This window comes from Marmota flaviventris, chromosome X, assembly GCF_047511675.1.
Source record: "Marmota flaviventris isolate mMarFla1 chromosome X, mMarFla1.hap1, whole genome shotgun sequence".
Classification (NCBI taxonomy): domain Eukaryota; kingdom Metazoa; phylum Chordata; class Mammalia; order Rodentia; family Sciuridae; genus Marmota; species Marmota flaviventris.
The window spans coordinates 94,575,989-94,592,200 of record NC_092518.1 but is presented as its reverse complement, the minus strand read 5'-3'; the positions used below and the strand labels follow the sequence as shown (position 1 = coordinate 94,592,200).

General features: G+C 43.5%; 1 non-coding gene across 1 annotated transcript; it reads left to right on the top strand.

Moving 5' to 3' along the window:
- The first annotated feature begins 282 nt into the window (after positions 1-282).
- LOC114092290 (U6 spliceosomal RNA) lies at positions 283-389 on the top strand. The gene has a single exon (XR_003582673.2). It is a non-coding gene; the product is annotated as a U6 spliceosomal RNA (small nuclear RNA).
- The last annotated feature ends 15,823 nt before the right edge of the window (positions 390-16,212 follow it).

Sequence of the window (16,212 nt, the reverse complement as noted above, 5' to 3'; positions counted from 1 at the left end):
CTAACCAAAAAAATATCTAATGTTGAAAACACTAGAAAATTAGCATACTCCTTCTGAATACATAGGAAGAAGCTCCTGTTTCATATGATAACCACACAGTTGCTGGACCTAAGTGAGTCCCTCATAATGTGACTGAATGTCAAAGCCTGATACATATAGAATAGTTGATCATGTTAGTGCCCTTCTCACTCTCCTTCCAAGGGGCTACAAACAAATGCACCAATAACCAACAAGCCCTCAACAAAAAAATATGGAGTCAAAGTGGTTAAGAACTGATCATGGGTGCTGGCTTCCGCAGCACATATACTAAAATTAGAATGATACAGAGAAGACTAGCATAGCCCCTGCGCAAGGATGACACACCAATTTTTGAAGTGTTCCACATTTTTATTGAAAAGATTTCATTGCCACAAGAGCCAAAAATAAATGAAAATTGGGGGAAAAATAAGAACTAACCATGGTAATGACCTCATTAAAATGACCTTGTGCTCTTGACCCTGGTGTGGCTACCCAGCCTGAAGAAACTCTCAGGTTGAGCAACTGACCCTGGCAGGGAAGTCTGTTGTCACGATGCATCACAATGCTACCACACATCCTTTCTTCTCTTTTTGGTGGGATGGAATATAATAGGGTGGGATCAGCTCACAGCACCTCGTCTGAAAAATCTCTTTTCTCCTCTATCGGTTGCCCCAAAACACCATCCTTGTTTGGACATGCACGGAGTATAGCATTCAGGATTCCTTCATTCCCTCTTTTTTAGTGTTCAGACTGGCTGTTTGCCAAGGTAACTACATAGCATTGTCAAAGAGCAGGTGAGTTTGGGGAAGATCTCTTATCTTCTCCAATATATTAACTCCCTGAAAATTAAAGCAGTCAGAGACCCCTTAGAAAGAGCATATAAGTTCTCCCAGGGCTTCCAAATGAAAGTCCCTACAAGACACTGAACAGGTTTGTCGTTTTCAAGGGGAAAAATACCCAGGTTTGGTAGCTGCTTTTTGGAAATTTGAGAAGTGACCTGCAAGTTATGTTTCTAATGTGAAAACCACTCTATTTTTCTTATAGGCAACTGTTGGATATGTGGCATTGCAGTCATGGGTGTGAAGCATCTGGTTTTAACCAGAATGTGGGTGAATTGCTCCCAATTGGGGAGGGCAGGGAAATATGGCTTTGCCTCCTGGTCTTGTGCCTGGCCCACACATGCAAATTCCTGTCTGCAAACTGGTTCTTCTTTGCCAGGATTCAATAGGTTAATGTCAGAAGTTGGCAGAGGGCAGTCTGTGGTTACAGTGAGTGCCACATGGCGACAGGTAAGAACAACAGAAGACTGCCAGAGAAGGGAGCCCAGTTTGACTGAGGGACAGGTAACCTGGCTTGCCAGTCAGGGGAAAGAACAGGCCCTGGTCCAGGCCAATATTGGAGGTCCAGAGAACACAGCCAGAAGAAACCTGGACATGGAAAAGGAGATGACAGCTACCATTTATTGAGCACTTACTCTGTGCCAGGCACTATGCCAGGTCTGGATATGTTCTCTCATTTAATCCCAGCAAGAGCCCCATTTTACAGAAAGGGAAACTTGGCCAAAAGGAAAAGACAGATCAAAACCAGGAATGGGGAACAACACAAATACCAAAGCACTCAGAAGGCAAAAAGTACTTGGGGTCAGTTGCCAAGAAATATTCAAGAACCTGAGTTCTTTATGGCCATAGCATTTGGGATTTGGAGATTTCTAGCTAAGGCACTCCATCCCTTTGGCTGGCTCCCTTATCAGGCCAGCTCTGACTGTCACACCTCAAAGTGGCTGGCAAGAGCACAGGTGGTTTGGCAAGGATTGGAACCAGAAGAGGAATGAACAGGTGCCCTGCCATAGATTCCTTTGAGGAGTCCCTTAATGGCCATATGCCATAAAACCCCAGCTAGCATATCAATGGCAGAAGGATTGATGAGTTGCAATAGAAAAGTTGGCACATGAACTTGAGCTCTGTTTATACTTCTGTAATCAATGCTAATTATTTCCTCCTTTGGAACTAAGATGTTCTGCCATCATAAAAACCTGTTGATAAATGCAAATATACTTGAATTATGGTGCCCAAGACCCCTGCTTAAGCACACTAACAACCACAATGAAAGCATGGGTCCTATCAAAACAAGCACACAATAGAAGTCACAATAGACTCTGAAACATGACTTTCCCATGGAGGCATTCCCCACATACAACATCCTTCATTTGTTCTTGAGCCCAAACTGTAAGTTAGGGAACAAATGATACTGTATTACAGCATCTTACCACTAGAGTGTACAACTCCCACACTCATGGAAAGCAAGCTGCTCTCACCTGCAGAAAGCGGTGCCTACAAGCAGAAAAGTCCAAGTGCATGAAGAGTTAGATCCTGCTTGGTTCTTTGAAGAGCTAGAAAGCATTTCAAAGGTGACATACATCAGAGAGATCCATTTCCACTGGCTGGGCTGGGAAACGAAGTCAGAGGGGCTGGCAGAGAACCTCAGACAATGACAACACAGTTGCATTCCCAGCTGTGTTAAATGACCAGCATATCATGATTGCCTTTTCACGCAAATATCAATGACATAATCCTAACAGGCTTGCAGTTCTCTCAGTGGTGTAATAAAACAATGACCCAATTCTTTTTGAAGGCTGCAGCAGCAGATATGATGACTGGGTATGTTGTACAGGGCACTACATGTGATGGATGGGGCACAGTAGGGCAGCAAACTGTGTGCTGGGGATTGGAAACCAGCCTCCCAAGCCAAAACTCCTGCCATTCATCTAGTCGGAAAAAAAAATAAAGCTATTCAGTATGAAAGTTCCCACTTGTTCTCATGACGGAGGCCAGTTGGGAAAATGTGGCGCAGCGATGATTGAAGCAAATTCTGTTTAAAAATCCAGCCGGTTTGTGGGTATTTGTTTATTTATAACTCCCCCCACCCCCGCCCCACCGCCCCACACCCTGCTCATTCTGCAAAGGATTTGAGATGGGATTTGAACACTGAAAGTTTGTTTAAGTCCTAAACAGGTCCAGCTACTTTTTCAACTGACGACAAAAATGAAACCCTTTGGATCAAGTGCCTTGCTGTGTAGAACACTGCTTTGGTTTTCTCAGTCTAAGCTAGTCCTCCTTGTACCCTGCGGTGAGAGACACTTCTTTCCCCAGAACACTCCTGTCCCCAGTGCTACACTTTGCCAGGGAAATAAACATGAGCCCATCACCCTGAAACCTGACAAAAATAAAGGAACATGGATTCCCTCACTCATTCATTTATTCAACCGATATTGATTGGTACCCATTCTGTAGCAAGCTCTATTCCAGGCACAGGAGAAGCAAAATAAAGAAGACCCACTCTCCCTTTGCACTTGAGAAGCTCCCAGCCTAGTTAAAAACAACAAAACCCTTATTCTTCAGTATGACTAGTATTGTGAAAGAAACATATCCAAGGGTGGAGTGGGGTAGGGACTGCAGGTGCTATAGATGATTTAGTTTGTGGACTCAGAGTGCCTTGGGTTCAACTTTTGGTTCAGCCTCTCCCTCAATCCATGGCCTTGGGCTCTTCACATAACATCTCAGAGCCTCAATTCTCTCATCTGTAAAATGGAGCTAATAATAGAAGTTATGTCCCTGTGTTATTATGAGGACTAAATGAGATAATCTGCATAGAACACTTAGAACAGTTTTTGGCATGCAGTAAGCACCCGATAAAAATTTAGTTTTTTAATGCTTTTTTATTCCTTTTGTTTAATTTTGTAAGACTGTGTCTGGTGATGAGACTCCAAGGACTGGTTTCTAAAACAGAACTGTTTTCAACAAACTCCTCCCTTTAGCCCCAATTTTTTTTTCATATGGAATGACACAGATCTACCATGATTTTTTCCCCTCAGCAACCATATGTCTGGCAAGAACCACAGGGAGAAAATATTTCCCAGATGGTTTTGCTTATGTTAGCCTACTATGTGCCAAGTACCTTTCTAGATGAGAGGGACACAATGCTAAGCAATACAGACAAGGTCCCTGTCCTCTTAGAGCTTATATTCCAGTGGGAGAGACATACCAGAAACAGAAAATATAAATAGACATAATTACCCAGAGAAGTAAGTACAATTAAGAAAGCATTGCCCACAAAAAGAATATGAGGGAGGGGCAGGAGGGAACTAAATGTAGGTGGCCAAAAACTGCTCTTCTTAGGAGGTAACACTTAAGCAGAGACTGAATGGTAAAGAAACGCCCCATGCTGAAAGCAAGAGCAAAGGCAGTCCAGGCAGAAGAGGCAGCATACATAAAGGCCCTGGGGCAGGAAAAGACTTTGGGAATGTTCCAGAAATTAAAAGAGCAGTGTGACTGAGACAGATCCCTGGTAGTGAGGTAAAGCAGGCAGGATTATATTATTGCATGCATATCGAAGCTGAGAACGCCCAGAAAGATTAATAGACTTACCCACAATGCCTTGCAGATAGTAGACACTCCATAAGTTGTAGAATGCTCAGTCAATAGGGCGGGGCTGAGGCCCTCTGCCTTCCAAATTCAGACTGAGATTTCCCACCACAACTAGGAATCAGCTACCCAGGGAGACTGAAATATACAGTGTTTTTTTTTTTTTTTTTTTTTTTGGTGAGTCATAGGCAATGCGCATTAGAGTGCGGGGTCGAGTGGCCCCAGCTGCTGCTTGTGTGTAAGGGGTGGGGGTGGGCTCAGTCCGTGGCTGAAGCTTTTTAGCATGTTTATGATGAGCTGAAAGCACTCACTGCTTAATTTAAAATACGGCTCTCACATACACATACAATTCAGCAGCTAGGGGAGCTGCCAGGAATTGAGGCTAAGTGTAGAAAATTGGAGGATCAGGAATATCAGGTACCCGACCCTGTTTCCCATCTCCAACAGGCTGTATCTGATCCCATCCAGTCCCATATCCTGGAACCAACTCCTGGAGATTAAGACATGGAGGGGGAGAACAGTAGTCTGGAGACTCTCCAAAGCCCTGCACACTAGCCACACTGGTAACGCCACCCAGACTTCAGCTTTCCTGCCTTCCTCTGCCTCCATGCCTCAAAGCCCAAACCAACTCTCTCACTGAAGCCTCCTCCTTGCAGTCCCTCCTCCCCATCCCTGAAATCTGACAGTTGGGAAACCTCATCTGGCCTGATTGGAAACTGCCTGGACTGCATGATGCTTTTTTCCCATGTGTGTATCTTGTCACCCCAACCACATGGGGGCCCTCAGCACACGCTTCAGGAATTGAGTATTTTTTCTATTCCCCACAGTTCTCAGCACAGTTCTTATATAGACACACTGTGTCTCCTGTGTATTTGTCCATGGGTTGCATGACAGTATGATTAGAAAAGGCTTTTGGATGGAGTACCTGCTTTTAATTGAAGAACAAGAACTTCAACTTGACAAAAATGTGGGAAACCCTCAGGGGTATCCAGTTCTCTTCCCATTGTTCCCCTACACACAGTATCCTTCTGGCAAGATGAATGAGCCTGGGACCACTCAAGCACAATGCCCCACTGAGTCATCTTCTGGGACCCTTGCTTAGAGCATCTCTTTCTGGCTAGAAGGCATTCTCTCCAAGCTCTACCTGTCAAAACCCCAACTCATTCTTCAAAGCGAAGTCCAAATACCATCTCTTCTATGAAGACTTCTGAAGCACAATTAATTGATTGTTCTTACCATCCGGGTTTTCCTGGCCCCCTGGGTCTACCTCTTTTATGGTATAGGCTGGTGAGACAGATTAGCCTAGTTTTAAACTCCAGCTCCATCACTTCCCAATGCAACCTCAGTTTTTCTCTTCTGGAAAGAGGTGTTGGAAATTGCCCATGAAATAATATCTGCAACCCACTCACAAGATAGGGCCTTCGGTGTTCGGGCAGGGGTTGTGACTCAGTAGTAGAGTACTTGCCTAGCATGAGTGAGGCACTGAGTTTGATCCTCAGCACCACATAAAAATAAATTTAAAAAATAAAGGTATTGTGACCATCCACTATTAAAAAAAAAAAAAGATGGGGCCTGCAGAGTTCAGGAAATGTTACTTATGAACATCCTCTTCATCATCCCTGGAAAGCAGAAAGATTCAAAGTGTGGACTTGGGAACCAGATACACCTAGCTTCCAGACCTGGTTTGGTCACTTCCATGACCTTGGGACAGTCACTTCCTCTCTGAGGGCCACTTTCCTCATATGAAAAATGAAGCAATAATCCTTTCCTCACCTTCATCATCGAACCTGTCGGGAAGATTCAAAGACATAATGTACTCAAGGTACAACACTCGGCACCAGGCCTGTTGCTTAGCAATTGCTTATTCTAGTCTACACACCTCTACAACCTAGAAAACTCCTTTAAGGGCATGGACAATATTTTACTTATCTTCCCATCTCTTGCTGCCTAGCCTAGCCCAGAACCTCTGCAGCTGGCAGGCCTACAATAAATCATTGTTGAATTGAATCGAAAACCCAAACCAGATGTGCCTCCTCCCCTGTCAAATGAAGCTTTCAAGCTGGTGGGCTGGGCCTGCTGCCCCTTCACCCCCCTCTCTTTGAGCTGAGCAGCGGCCATTGTCTAGGCCTGGCTCTGGAGAATGAAGCGGGGCAGCAGGAGGATGTAGGGAGGGAAAAGTGGGACAGTGAGATAGGAGAGAGCACTCTGTGTCTGCTCCTGGTGACCTCAAGCAAATTACCTTTGAAGGGCACTCGCCTGAAACCTCCGTTGAATGAAAAGGGGTGACACACCAAAAGCCCTTCATCAACCCAGCATGTAGCTGCAGAAGAAAACTGCCTCTCCCCAAAACACTGAAAATCAGAAGTATGGTAAATGAAGGCATCAGATGAAAGCTCCCTTCTTCAGCACAGATGGTGAAACAGAGGTTCAGAGAGGTTCAGCTTTGAAATCACAAGACCAGGATTCAAAGTCAAGTTCAGCCAGCTCCACAGGTAAGCTCACTTGGAAACCTGCGCTTCGGCTAGTCTTGCTATAGAAGGACAGAGGTGTATATTTACCACCCCTCCCCCATGCTCCATTCCACAAGACCACTGGGAACAGAACACAGGGCTTTGATAGGGGAAAATACTCCCCAAAATACAAACCTGCTTTAAAACGGCAAAAAGAGGCCCAAGTCTTTAGTGTTTCTGAGCCAGAGCTGTGTAAACAGGACACAGGGCTAGCACACTATCCAGCACAGAGTGAAGGTTAAGAGCCCAACAGCAGAATATGGCTGCCTGAATTGTAATTCTGGCTCTATCTCATGCTAACCTGCCTGATTCTGGGGAAGTGACTTAACCTCCCTATGCCTCTGTGATCTCATCTTCCCGTGGCATTAATAACAGCACCTTCTTACAGGGTTGTGTATAAGGATTCATTGAACTAATGTTTATAAAGCACTTACCATGTGCCTGGCATGTGGTAAACACTAAACAACTATTTATTAAATAAAAATAAATATATGCCTCTGTTTCTCTGTAGACAGACCAGCCTAGAAACAGGGTTGCTGAATGGTTAGAGCTTACCTGTGGAGCCATTCAAGCTTGGTTTTGAATCCTGGTCTCATGATTTCAGAGCTGAACGTCTATGAACCTCAGTTTTCCCATCTCTAATCTGGGGGTAATAACAGTCCCTTTTCTGTAGGCTGTTGTGAGCATTAAATGAGATATCTCCAAAGTCCTGAACACAGTGCCTGACACAATATGGTGAATAAGCACCCAATAAAGGCAGAATATTCATCATCTGAATCTTGCATAGCACTTTGCTGCCCCCCCCTTTTTTTTGCTTCTTCTGGGTTAACACACAATATGTAGTTTTGGAAATACTGCCGCACTAAAGGAACAACTTCATCGTTTTGCCAATGAAATTCCTAAACATCTTATTTGAGAGCCAGAAAAGGGAAACATTTTTGGTCATTTCTGAACCAACCAAGCACACCCAGTCAGTTTCCCCACTCAACAAACCTGAACCCCCAAAGCAGCAGAAAGTTACTTTACAGGACAAAATCAGAGAAATGAATGTTTTACTGCAAACAAAAGCCATCTTTGTTTGCTGCTCAGCTTTGGGAGAAAAAAAATACCTCAACCCAGGAGCTTGGAAAATTCTTGAAAGTTCTCATTTTATTCCAGCAAATCCAACAGAATTGGCAAGACTCCTGGCCATGTGAACCTGAGTCAGAATGAGTCGCCTTTACCCACTTGCCTCCCCAGAGCACCTAGATCCCATAGGGTCCACTGGGCATCAATACATGTTGGTTGTCGATTCCTCCATAAGAATCCCAGATCCCATTTCTACAATGTCTGCTACTTTGCCAAATCGCTCAGAAAACAGTACTAAAGAACATTTTTGAAAACAGGGGGGGAAAAAAAAGCATCCATCAACTCACCACTCTAACACAACTCTTAATTTTGTGTGGAAAGTTCTCTTCCAGTCTTTATCCACGTGCAGACATATTTTTACAGCACTGTAGTCATAGGGAAAAACTGCAGCAGCTTCAGCCAAGAACCAGATACCGTACAGCTCATGTCACTAAAGTTTCCAACTGAGGGCTTTTTCTCCCCTCATTCACTCCATTCATTCAGTCGGTCAGTCATTCAACAAACGGGGATTTAACTAGAGTCTCATGCTATATTCTGGGGAATATGGAGCCAACTAGGGCATAGTACCTGCCTTCAAGCAGCTCCCAGTTTAGTAGGGGATGTGAGTTAATGGGGAACAACAGCACACCAGGATCAATGCATGAATACTGTGAGAGTACAGAAGAGGAGCATTTAAAGTGGACCAGAATGGGTGCAGAGGATGGGGGAGACTAGAAGGAACATATACAAAGGTACGGAGTCAGAGAAAAGAAAAAATAGCTGACTTCAGGTAGCTAGAAAGTTCCATGAGGCTGCATCATGTGCAGGTGGTAGGGCATGCACTGAGAAAGAAAGAAGGGGGCCAAATGGTTAATATTAAAATTTTTTGTTTCACATTGAAGATTGGAGGAAGCTTTGGAAGGACTTTTAGCAAGGTAGTTGCACAGTGAGATGTCACATTTCTGAAAGATTGCCCCAACAACAGTAGAAAAGGTAGATCACAGGGCATGTTACAGGTTATGGGGACCATTTAGCAGTCTATCACAGCAATCCATGAAAATAAAGAGGGTCTAAATAAATGAGATGACTTCTTGACTTACCAACTGTGTCATCTTAATAAGTGACTTAACCTCTCTGTGCCTCATTCTCCTCCTCTCTACAGCTAGAATAACAACAGCATCTCCTGTGGGGAGATGCTGGGAGAATTAAATGAGATACTGCATGCAAAGCACCTGGCACAGTGGCTGGTATCCAGAAGACACTCGATACATATTACTTCCCCTTCCCCTCATCCCTTTTCCTCTGCCTCACCCTTCTTTAAAGACTGGCACGGTATGGATCATGGAAGTGGCCGAGCAGGACTCTAACCCAGACAGTCTGACTCCAAAGGGCAGTGGAGAAAGTTTGAAAGTGCTGTTGTCAGGACAGTTACTTAGAAGGATTGTTTAGCTGAATTGAGGGCCCCGCTGAGGTTGGAAACTATGACTTTCTAGTGGGACTAATCAACAAAGCGATGGGATTTTCTCCAGCAGTATTCCTCCATCTGGGTGTAAGCACAGAGGAGGAGACTGTCAGTTAAACTTATCCAGACTTGGGATTTTGCCTCGTGGATGTGGCAAGGGAGTTAGGGGTATCAGCAAGATCCCGAAGTATACATTCCTTGAGTTACACAAACAGACTTAGCTTCAAATCTCATCTCTGACTCAGAGCTGTGGGACTTTGGGAAAGTCACTCAACCTCTCTGAGCCCTGGTTATCTCATTTGAAAAAAAGCAACAACAAGAATACTTCCTTCATAAAGTTATGGTTAGGATGACATAAAATTATTGAAATGATGTAGTAATTTTCTTAATATGTGCCTGGCACATACATATTCATTGCTATTCTTATCATCATAATCAGTTTTGAAGTTGGAGAGGAAAGGAAGTAAGGTGGGAGAATGGGGCTAAAATGCTTGGAGATCTTCCTGAAGCAAAAAGAGGAGTTTTGAGGTCAGCCGGGATGATGTGGATGGTGGGGGTTCGGAATGATAGTGAAGCATGGTAAGGCTGGGATGGAGGTGTGTGCTGCACATGGATCACGGATGTCAAACTCACCCAGAATGATGTCAGGACTTGGGGCAGAGAAGACAGTGAGCCAGATGTTGAACTCTTCCTTGAATATGGGGGTGGGTGGGGGGCTGACCAAAAAGAAGAGTCGACGAGGAGAGGAGAGAAGTGGGTGCCGTAGCCAGATGGCATGGGAAGGAGGAGTATCTTGGCCGAGGATAGAGGACTAACGGTCTGGAAGCAGACAGGGGAAGCTAGAGCACAGACCCCACCTCCCAGCCCTAGGGTGCCTGTGGTGTGGGAGTGTGGACAGTGTCCACTAGAGGGCGCTGCGGGCAAAGCCGTGAGCTCCTTCGTGAAGACTCAGGTTTCAGCACTTGAGGCGCAGAGGTAGCAGACCTCAGCATTCATTGAGGAAGTCTATCCAGAGTATAGAGGGAATTGTTATTGTGAGGCCTCTCAGAGGGCACTGAGAGGAGTGGGAGAGGGCGATGGTGTGGAGATGGATGAGTTAGGAGTGGTGAGGATGGGCTCCCAGAGCAGAGTGGGATGGGATGGGAGAGGACACATGAAGGGCAGGGAGGCTTAAGGCTTGGGCTGTGGCCAAGGACAGGGGGATGTGAGGCCTGGTGGGATTAACTGTCCTCGCTGTTATAAATGGAGCTTTTTTCCCTTTACATCTTTTGTTTATTTTAACACGAACACGTGCTTATTTTAAACAACTCTCATCATTACTGGAGTGAAAATCTACCCCAACATCCAGTTGCCCAGAAGTAAACATTGTTTTCTATCATTCCAACCTTTTTTATTCTCGTGTATGCCATATAGTATCCTTAACAAAAATCAGTTCCTGCTATACTTACTCTTCTGCAAAATGCTTATATCACAATACTCTATTGGAGACAGGAATGCATATCAGTACATAAAGATCTAGCTTCTATGGCTACATTGTCATTGTTGTCATTAGAGTAGGAATAGAAATTATAGCAATTATTAAACACTCTGTGCCAGGTATCTAAACATTTCATATGGCATATCTTGTTTACTTCTCACAACTTCATGATGAAGGTTTAATTAATGCTTCCATTTTACAGATGAGAAAATCAAGGTGCAGAGAGGTTTAGAAACTTGGTCAAGGTTACAATAGGACAGAAAGGGTAGAGGAGAAGTATTATAGTGTTTGCGTATAGTATAATGTCCTAAAGTACTATATGTACTATACTGTATTATATGTAGTATAATGATTTAACTAGACCTTCATTAAAGTCATTTAGTTTGACTCCAATTTGTTGCTACTTACAAATAATGTTTAAATGAACATCCTTATACATGGAGCATTTCAAAAGGATAAACTCCTAGGAGAGGACTTGTGAGGGCAAATGACATTTCTACTTGCTTTCCAGAAGTCAGTGCCTCAGAATGAATTTGCCTGTTTTACCACATCCTCACAAACCCAAGGTTTTAGCAACCTTTTTATTTTTCACCCCTCCAAGACATGGAAAATAGCATTTTCACCATCTCAATGGTATTTTTGTTTGTGTATCTTAATTATTACTGCTTACTGCATCATTTTAAAGGGCACAACCCTTTTGTGTTTTCTCCATGAATTGCCTGGCCTGGGGTTTTGTTGTTTGGTTGGGGGATTTTGTTTTTGGCAGTAGGAATTTAACGGGGGGGGGGGGGGGGGGGGCGTGGCATTACCACTGAGCCTCATTTTCATCCCTTTTTATTTTGAGATAAGATTTCACTAGCTTTCTTAGGTGTGGCTGCCCTTGAATTTGTGATCCTCCTGCCTCAGCCTCCAGAGGTGCTGGGATTGCAGGCATGTGCCACCATGCCCAATTTACAAATTGCCTATTAATTGTTCATTGAGCATTTTTCTAGTGGATTGTCTATCATTTTTTTCACTGGCCTATAGAAGCTCACTCACTCATACCTTCAACAAACTTGTATTGAGCACCTAGTGTATGCCAGGCACTGTCCTAGCACTAGGAATACAATGCTGAATAAGTAAAACCTCAATATTCATGAAGCCAGATGTAAGTAAAGGAAATAGATAATAGACAAGCCAAGAGCTTAATAATGTGATTGTACATCGTGATAAATGCTGTAAAGAAAATAATGTACTTCTTATAGTAGAGCTCTCTAACTATTATGAATAATATTATAGTAATTGACTTATAAGAATTCAACTATGAATTTCAACTTTATCATTCTATAAAAGCAATATGTATTCAGTAGAAATATAAAAATCCTATTTTGAATTTTGAATTTAGATCTTTTCCTGGACTAGCAAGATACAGTCTGATACTCGGGCATGATGCTGGGTGGCAGCAGCGAGCTGCAGCTCCCAGTTAGCCACAGAATCATGAAGAAAAACAACCAACATTATACAGTGCACTGTGTTGCTAGGCAATGATACTCAATAGGTTAGATGTATCCGATGCATTTTCAATTTATGCCATTTTCAATTTATGGTGGGCTGATAGGGATGTTGACCCCACCATCAGTCAAGGAACATCAGTAAACCCTTGTCTGCCTTCCTTTTGTGACTTTTTCCACATTGATTCTTTGTCTTTCAACTTTGCAAGAGATATCTTTTGTGATTACCAAAGTTGTTGACTTTTTGTATATTCAAATCTTTTTCTGTACAGCTCCTAGAGATTTTTATTGCTTTGCAAAGAGTCCCTACCTTGATATTTTAAAAATATCCTCCTATGCTGTCTTGTACTCTTAATGGTTTCTCTTTTTAACACATAAATATTTGATCTGGTTGGAATATGTTTTGGAATAGGAGTAAAGATAGATACTCAGCTTTATGTTTTCTGATGGCAGGCAGTTTGTCACAGTAAATGGCACTGTGTATTGAATGATGTATTCTTTTCCACAGAAATTGTGAAGCTAAGGCCCAGAGAAGGAAAGAGCCTTGCCCAGGATCATGTAGCAAATTAGTGGTAAGGAAATTGTCCCTAGGTCCTAAGGTTGCTGATACCCAAGGTAGTGATACACTACTGGAATTGCCACAGCTCCATGCCTTGATGCACTCAACTGCTCTTGCTGACCCACGAGGTGGTTCACTGTCTGCAGCCATCACATCTTCCCTTAACATAAGCCCCTTGACCTCTCTTGCTCAGAGATAGGAGAGTATGGACCCATAGCAGCTCTGCAACTCATAAATAGCCAGACACCTGCTGATCGCTGCTGAAATACCTCATATTGAGTCAGCTTTGGCCACAGAGGGCTGAGGGCAGAGAGCTGATAGATTTGCCATTTAGGAACCAAAATAGGAAGTGACTATTCTAAATAAAGAAATTTGGCATTGTTTTCATTCATTTGCTGACAGAACAGGTGCTATCGCCAGAGCCTTCCACAGGGACTGCCTTGGATCATGCCAAAGCAATAATCTGGTGGTTTGGAAGCTGCAGACACTCATCCCAAGGCCCTAGCTAGAACAGACCTCACATCCAAAAGGTTATCTTGAAAGGACAGGTGCTTACACCACCACCAAGGCAGCCCAGCCTGGTATTTTAGGTGTTCCGTATGCAGGGTTTCCCCTCTTGCTCCACATTTCCCAATGGAGGTGGACATTTTCACACCCCTAGAAGACAGCCACCTAGAAGAGTATCTGCAAGGGAAAAAGAAAGGGAAGTGGAAGCCGAAGTCATTCAGACTACTTGAGACAACATGTTTTAAGTTCATATTTCTCCTCAAATACCAGGAGATTATTGTTCAAAGTGTTTGAACCAAATATTTAGGTAATTGCCTCCATTATTTCACTTGGCTTTCTGTGGAAAGACAGCTGAAGATATTAGCAAGTTCTTATTGTCCTACTCACCTTGGTGGATATTTTGTTGCTTCTCTCCCAAGCCCTGAAGTAAATTTATGACTTGTAATAAGGTAAAACAACCTTTAGCATCTCCTCTGGCCCCTATGCACAGGCAGAGTGCAAAGCAACTTCTGTCATGAAAATAAAGGTCCTTCTTCTCACGCTAATAATGTCAGACAGACCCACCACCAATATATAGTAGGAAGTTACAGGGCTCCATTTCCATGAAGGATGCATACATTATTGATGGAGAAGGAGGTCAAAGGAGTGATAAATGGCAGCACTGACAACAGAAAAGCGAGGGAGTGGATCTGCCTGAAGGCCATGGCAGCATGGGACCCTACTATAGTCATGGAGGACAATGAAAGATTATAAGAACAATACCTGGGGGCTGGGGCTGTACCACAGTGGTAGAGCGCTCACCTAGTATGTGTGAGGAACTGGAATTGATCCTCAGCACCACATAAAAATAAGTAAATAAATGAAATAAAGGTATTGTGCCCATCTACAACTAAAGAAAAGAAAACAATACCTGAAGCTCTTTTCCCCTGGAATCCTGTCTTAGCCCACACAAAACAATGAAAAGAGGTACAGCCAAGCTGGCAAACAGCCTTCCTTTTAGTCTTAGGGCCCCTACAGTTGATATCAAGTAAGATGTGAACACATCACTCCCTCTCTCCACCACTGGGACAATCTGAATTCAGTCCCTGGATTCCAGCATGTCTTCAGACAACAGGGGACTGTAAGAAGCTCTGATTCTTGATATCAGGACACTCTAGATTTGGGGCAAGCTCTTAACCAGCACCTATTTTCCAATAACTGGGATCCCGCACTCACTTGGTAATCCAGAGCCCCCATTTCCTGCCAGTTGTATATGCCCATACTACGATGACCTAGATCCCTGACTTGAGCTCCGTGCTTGAGTCAGCATTCATTATTCATCATTCATTTGCCCACTATTTACTATACACCTCCTCTGGCCCAGCACTCAGTTAATTAGGCCAAATGGAAGCAAAGCAGACATGGTCCTGGTCCCAGGAAGCCGACAGGTTAGTCTGGTAGTTGTCAACCTTATCAGACTTGCTCTCCCTTTCTAGAAAGAAATCTGTTTTTGTTTCACTTCTTTACTATTCTGAAATTAAATTTGTCACTATTATTGCCTGCCTACATATATACATTTTAAGCATAAATGGATGTCCTGCCACATAAAGAGAAAATGAAGGTAATCCATAATAAATTACTATGTCTTTAACTATGTAAATGTTCATGCAGTACTACACAGAAACTAAATGAAGTAGGCAGAGGCAAGTGCTTTTACATTGAATCCCTATGAATGCAACAGCTCCAAACAGATACGGGGCGCTGTCTTTCTACTCTAATCCCCAAAGCAGCATCACAATTGTTGATATGATTTCCTGAAATGGTAGATGATTCAGTAAACCTCTGAGGAAAAATATCTCAATCTTCCAACTCTTCATACAACGTTGCTTTAAAACTGTGTGTATGTAGTGAATAGCAAAACCCTGAGTGCTTATACGTAAAGTATTTGAATATAAATTCAGATAATTATAAGCATGGTTTTTGCTTTCATGGAAGTTCAGCATAACATTCAAAAATCATGTGAGATTCTGAATGATTCTTCATTTTGAAAGAGTGTCCTGGGCTTTGCAAGACATCTGGTATCCCCATTTCTGATGCACTAAATACCCTCATGTATTATCCAAAAGTCCCCTAGGGGGCAGTATTGTCTCAGTTGAGAGCCTCTGGTCTACTCATTCAGTTCCTGGCAAACTGGGGCTTCCCCTGGTTCTGGTTAGGTTCCAGTCTCCTTTGCAGAGCCATGGAGTCCCACCCTTGCTACCAGTGTCTGTGGAGATTCCTAGGCCTCACCCACTCCTGATCAGTTCAGCTAGGATGGGCAGGACTTCAGCTTCCATCAAAGTCAAACTGCTTCTCTTAGGTAGCAATCTGTTGTTGCCACTGTCTTTGAGTGCCACTGAGTCTCCTGCCCCATCTTAAAGGGTATGTTTCCTTGCAGATGTCAGCCTTCCCACTCTTCCCTACCCCACCCCCATCCCCAGACTGTTGCTATTCAGAAGAAGTCCAACTGCAGCAAGCTTCCAAGGAGGGCCTCACCAGATCCTTGTGGCTTTCTGCCTGCAGCTAAATTCCCTTAGGATACTGAAATAGGAAAGAATTTTTCCCTGCAAACAGAATACAAAGAGAGTCAGCCACCCTGAGGGCTTTCTTCTAACAGTCTTCACACAGCTTTCTTGAGGGCAT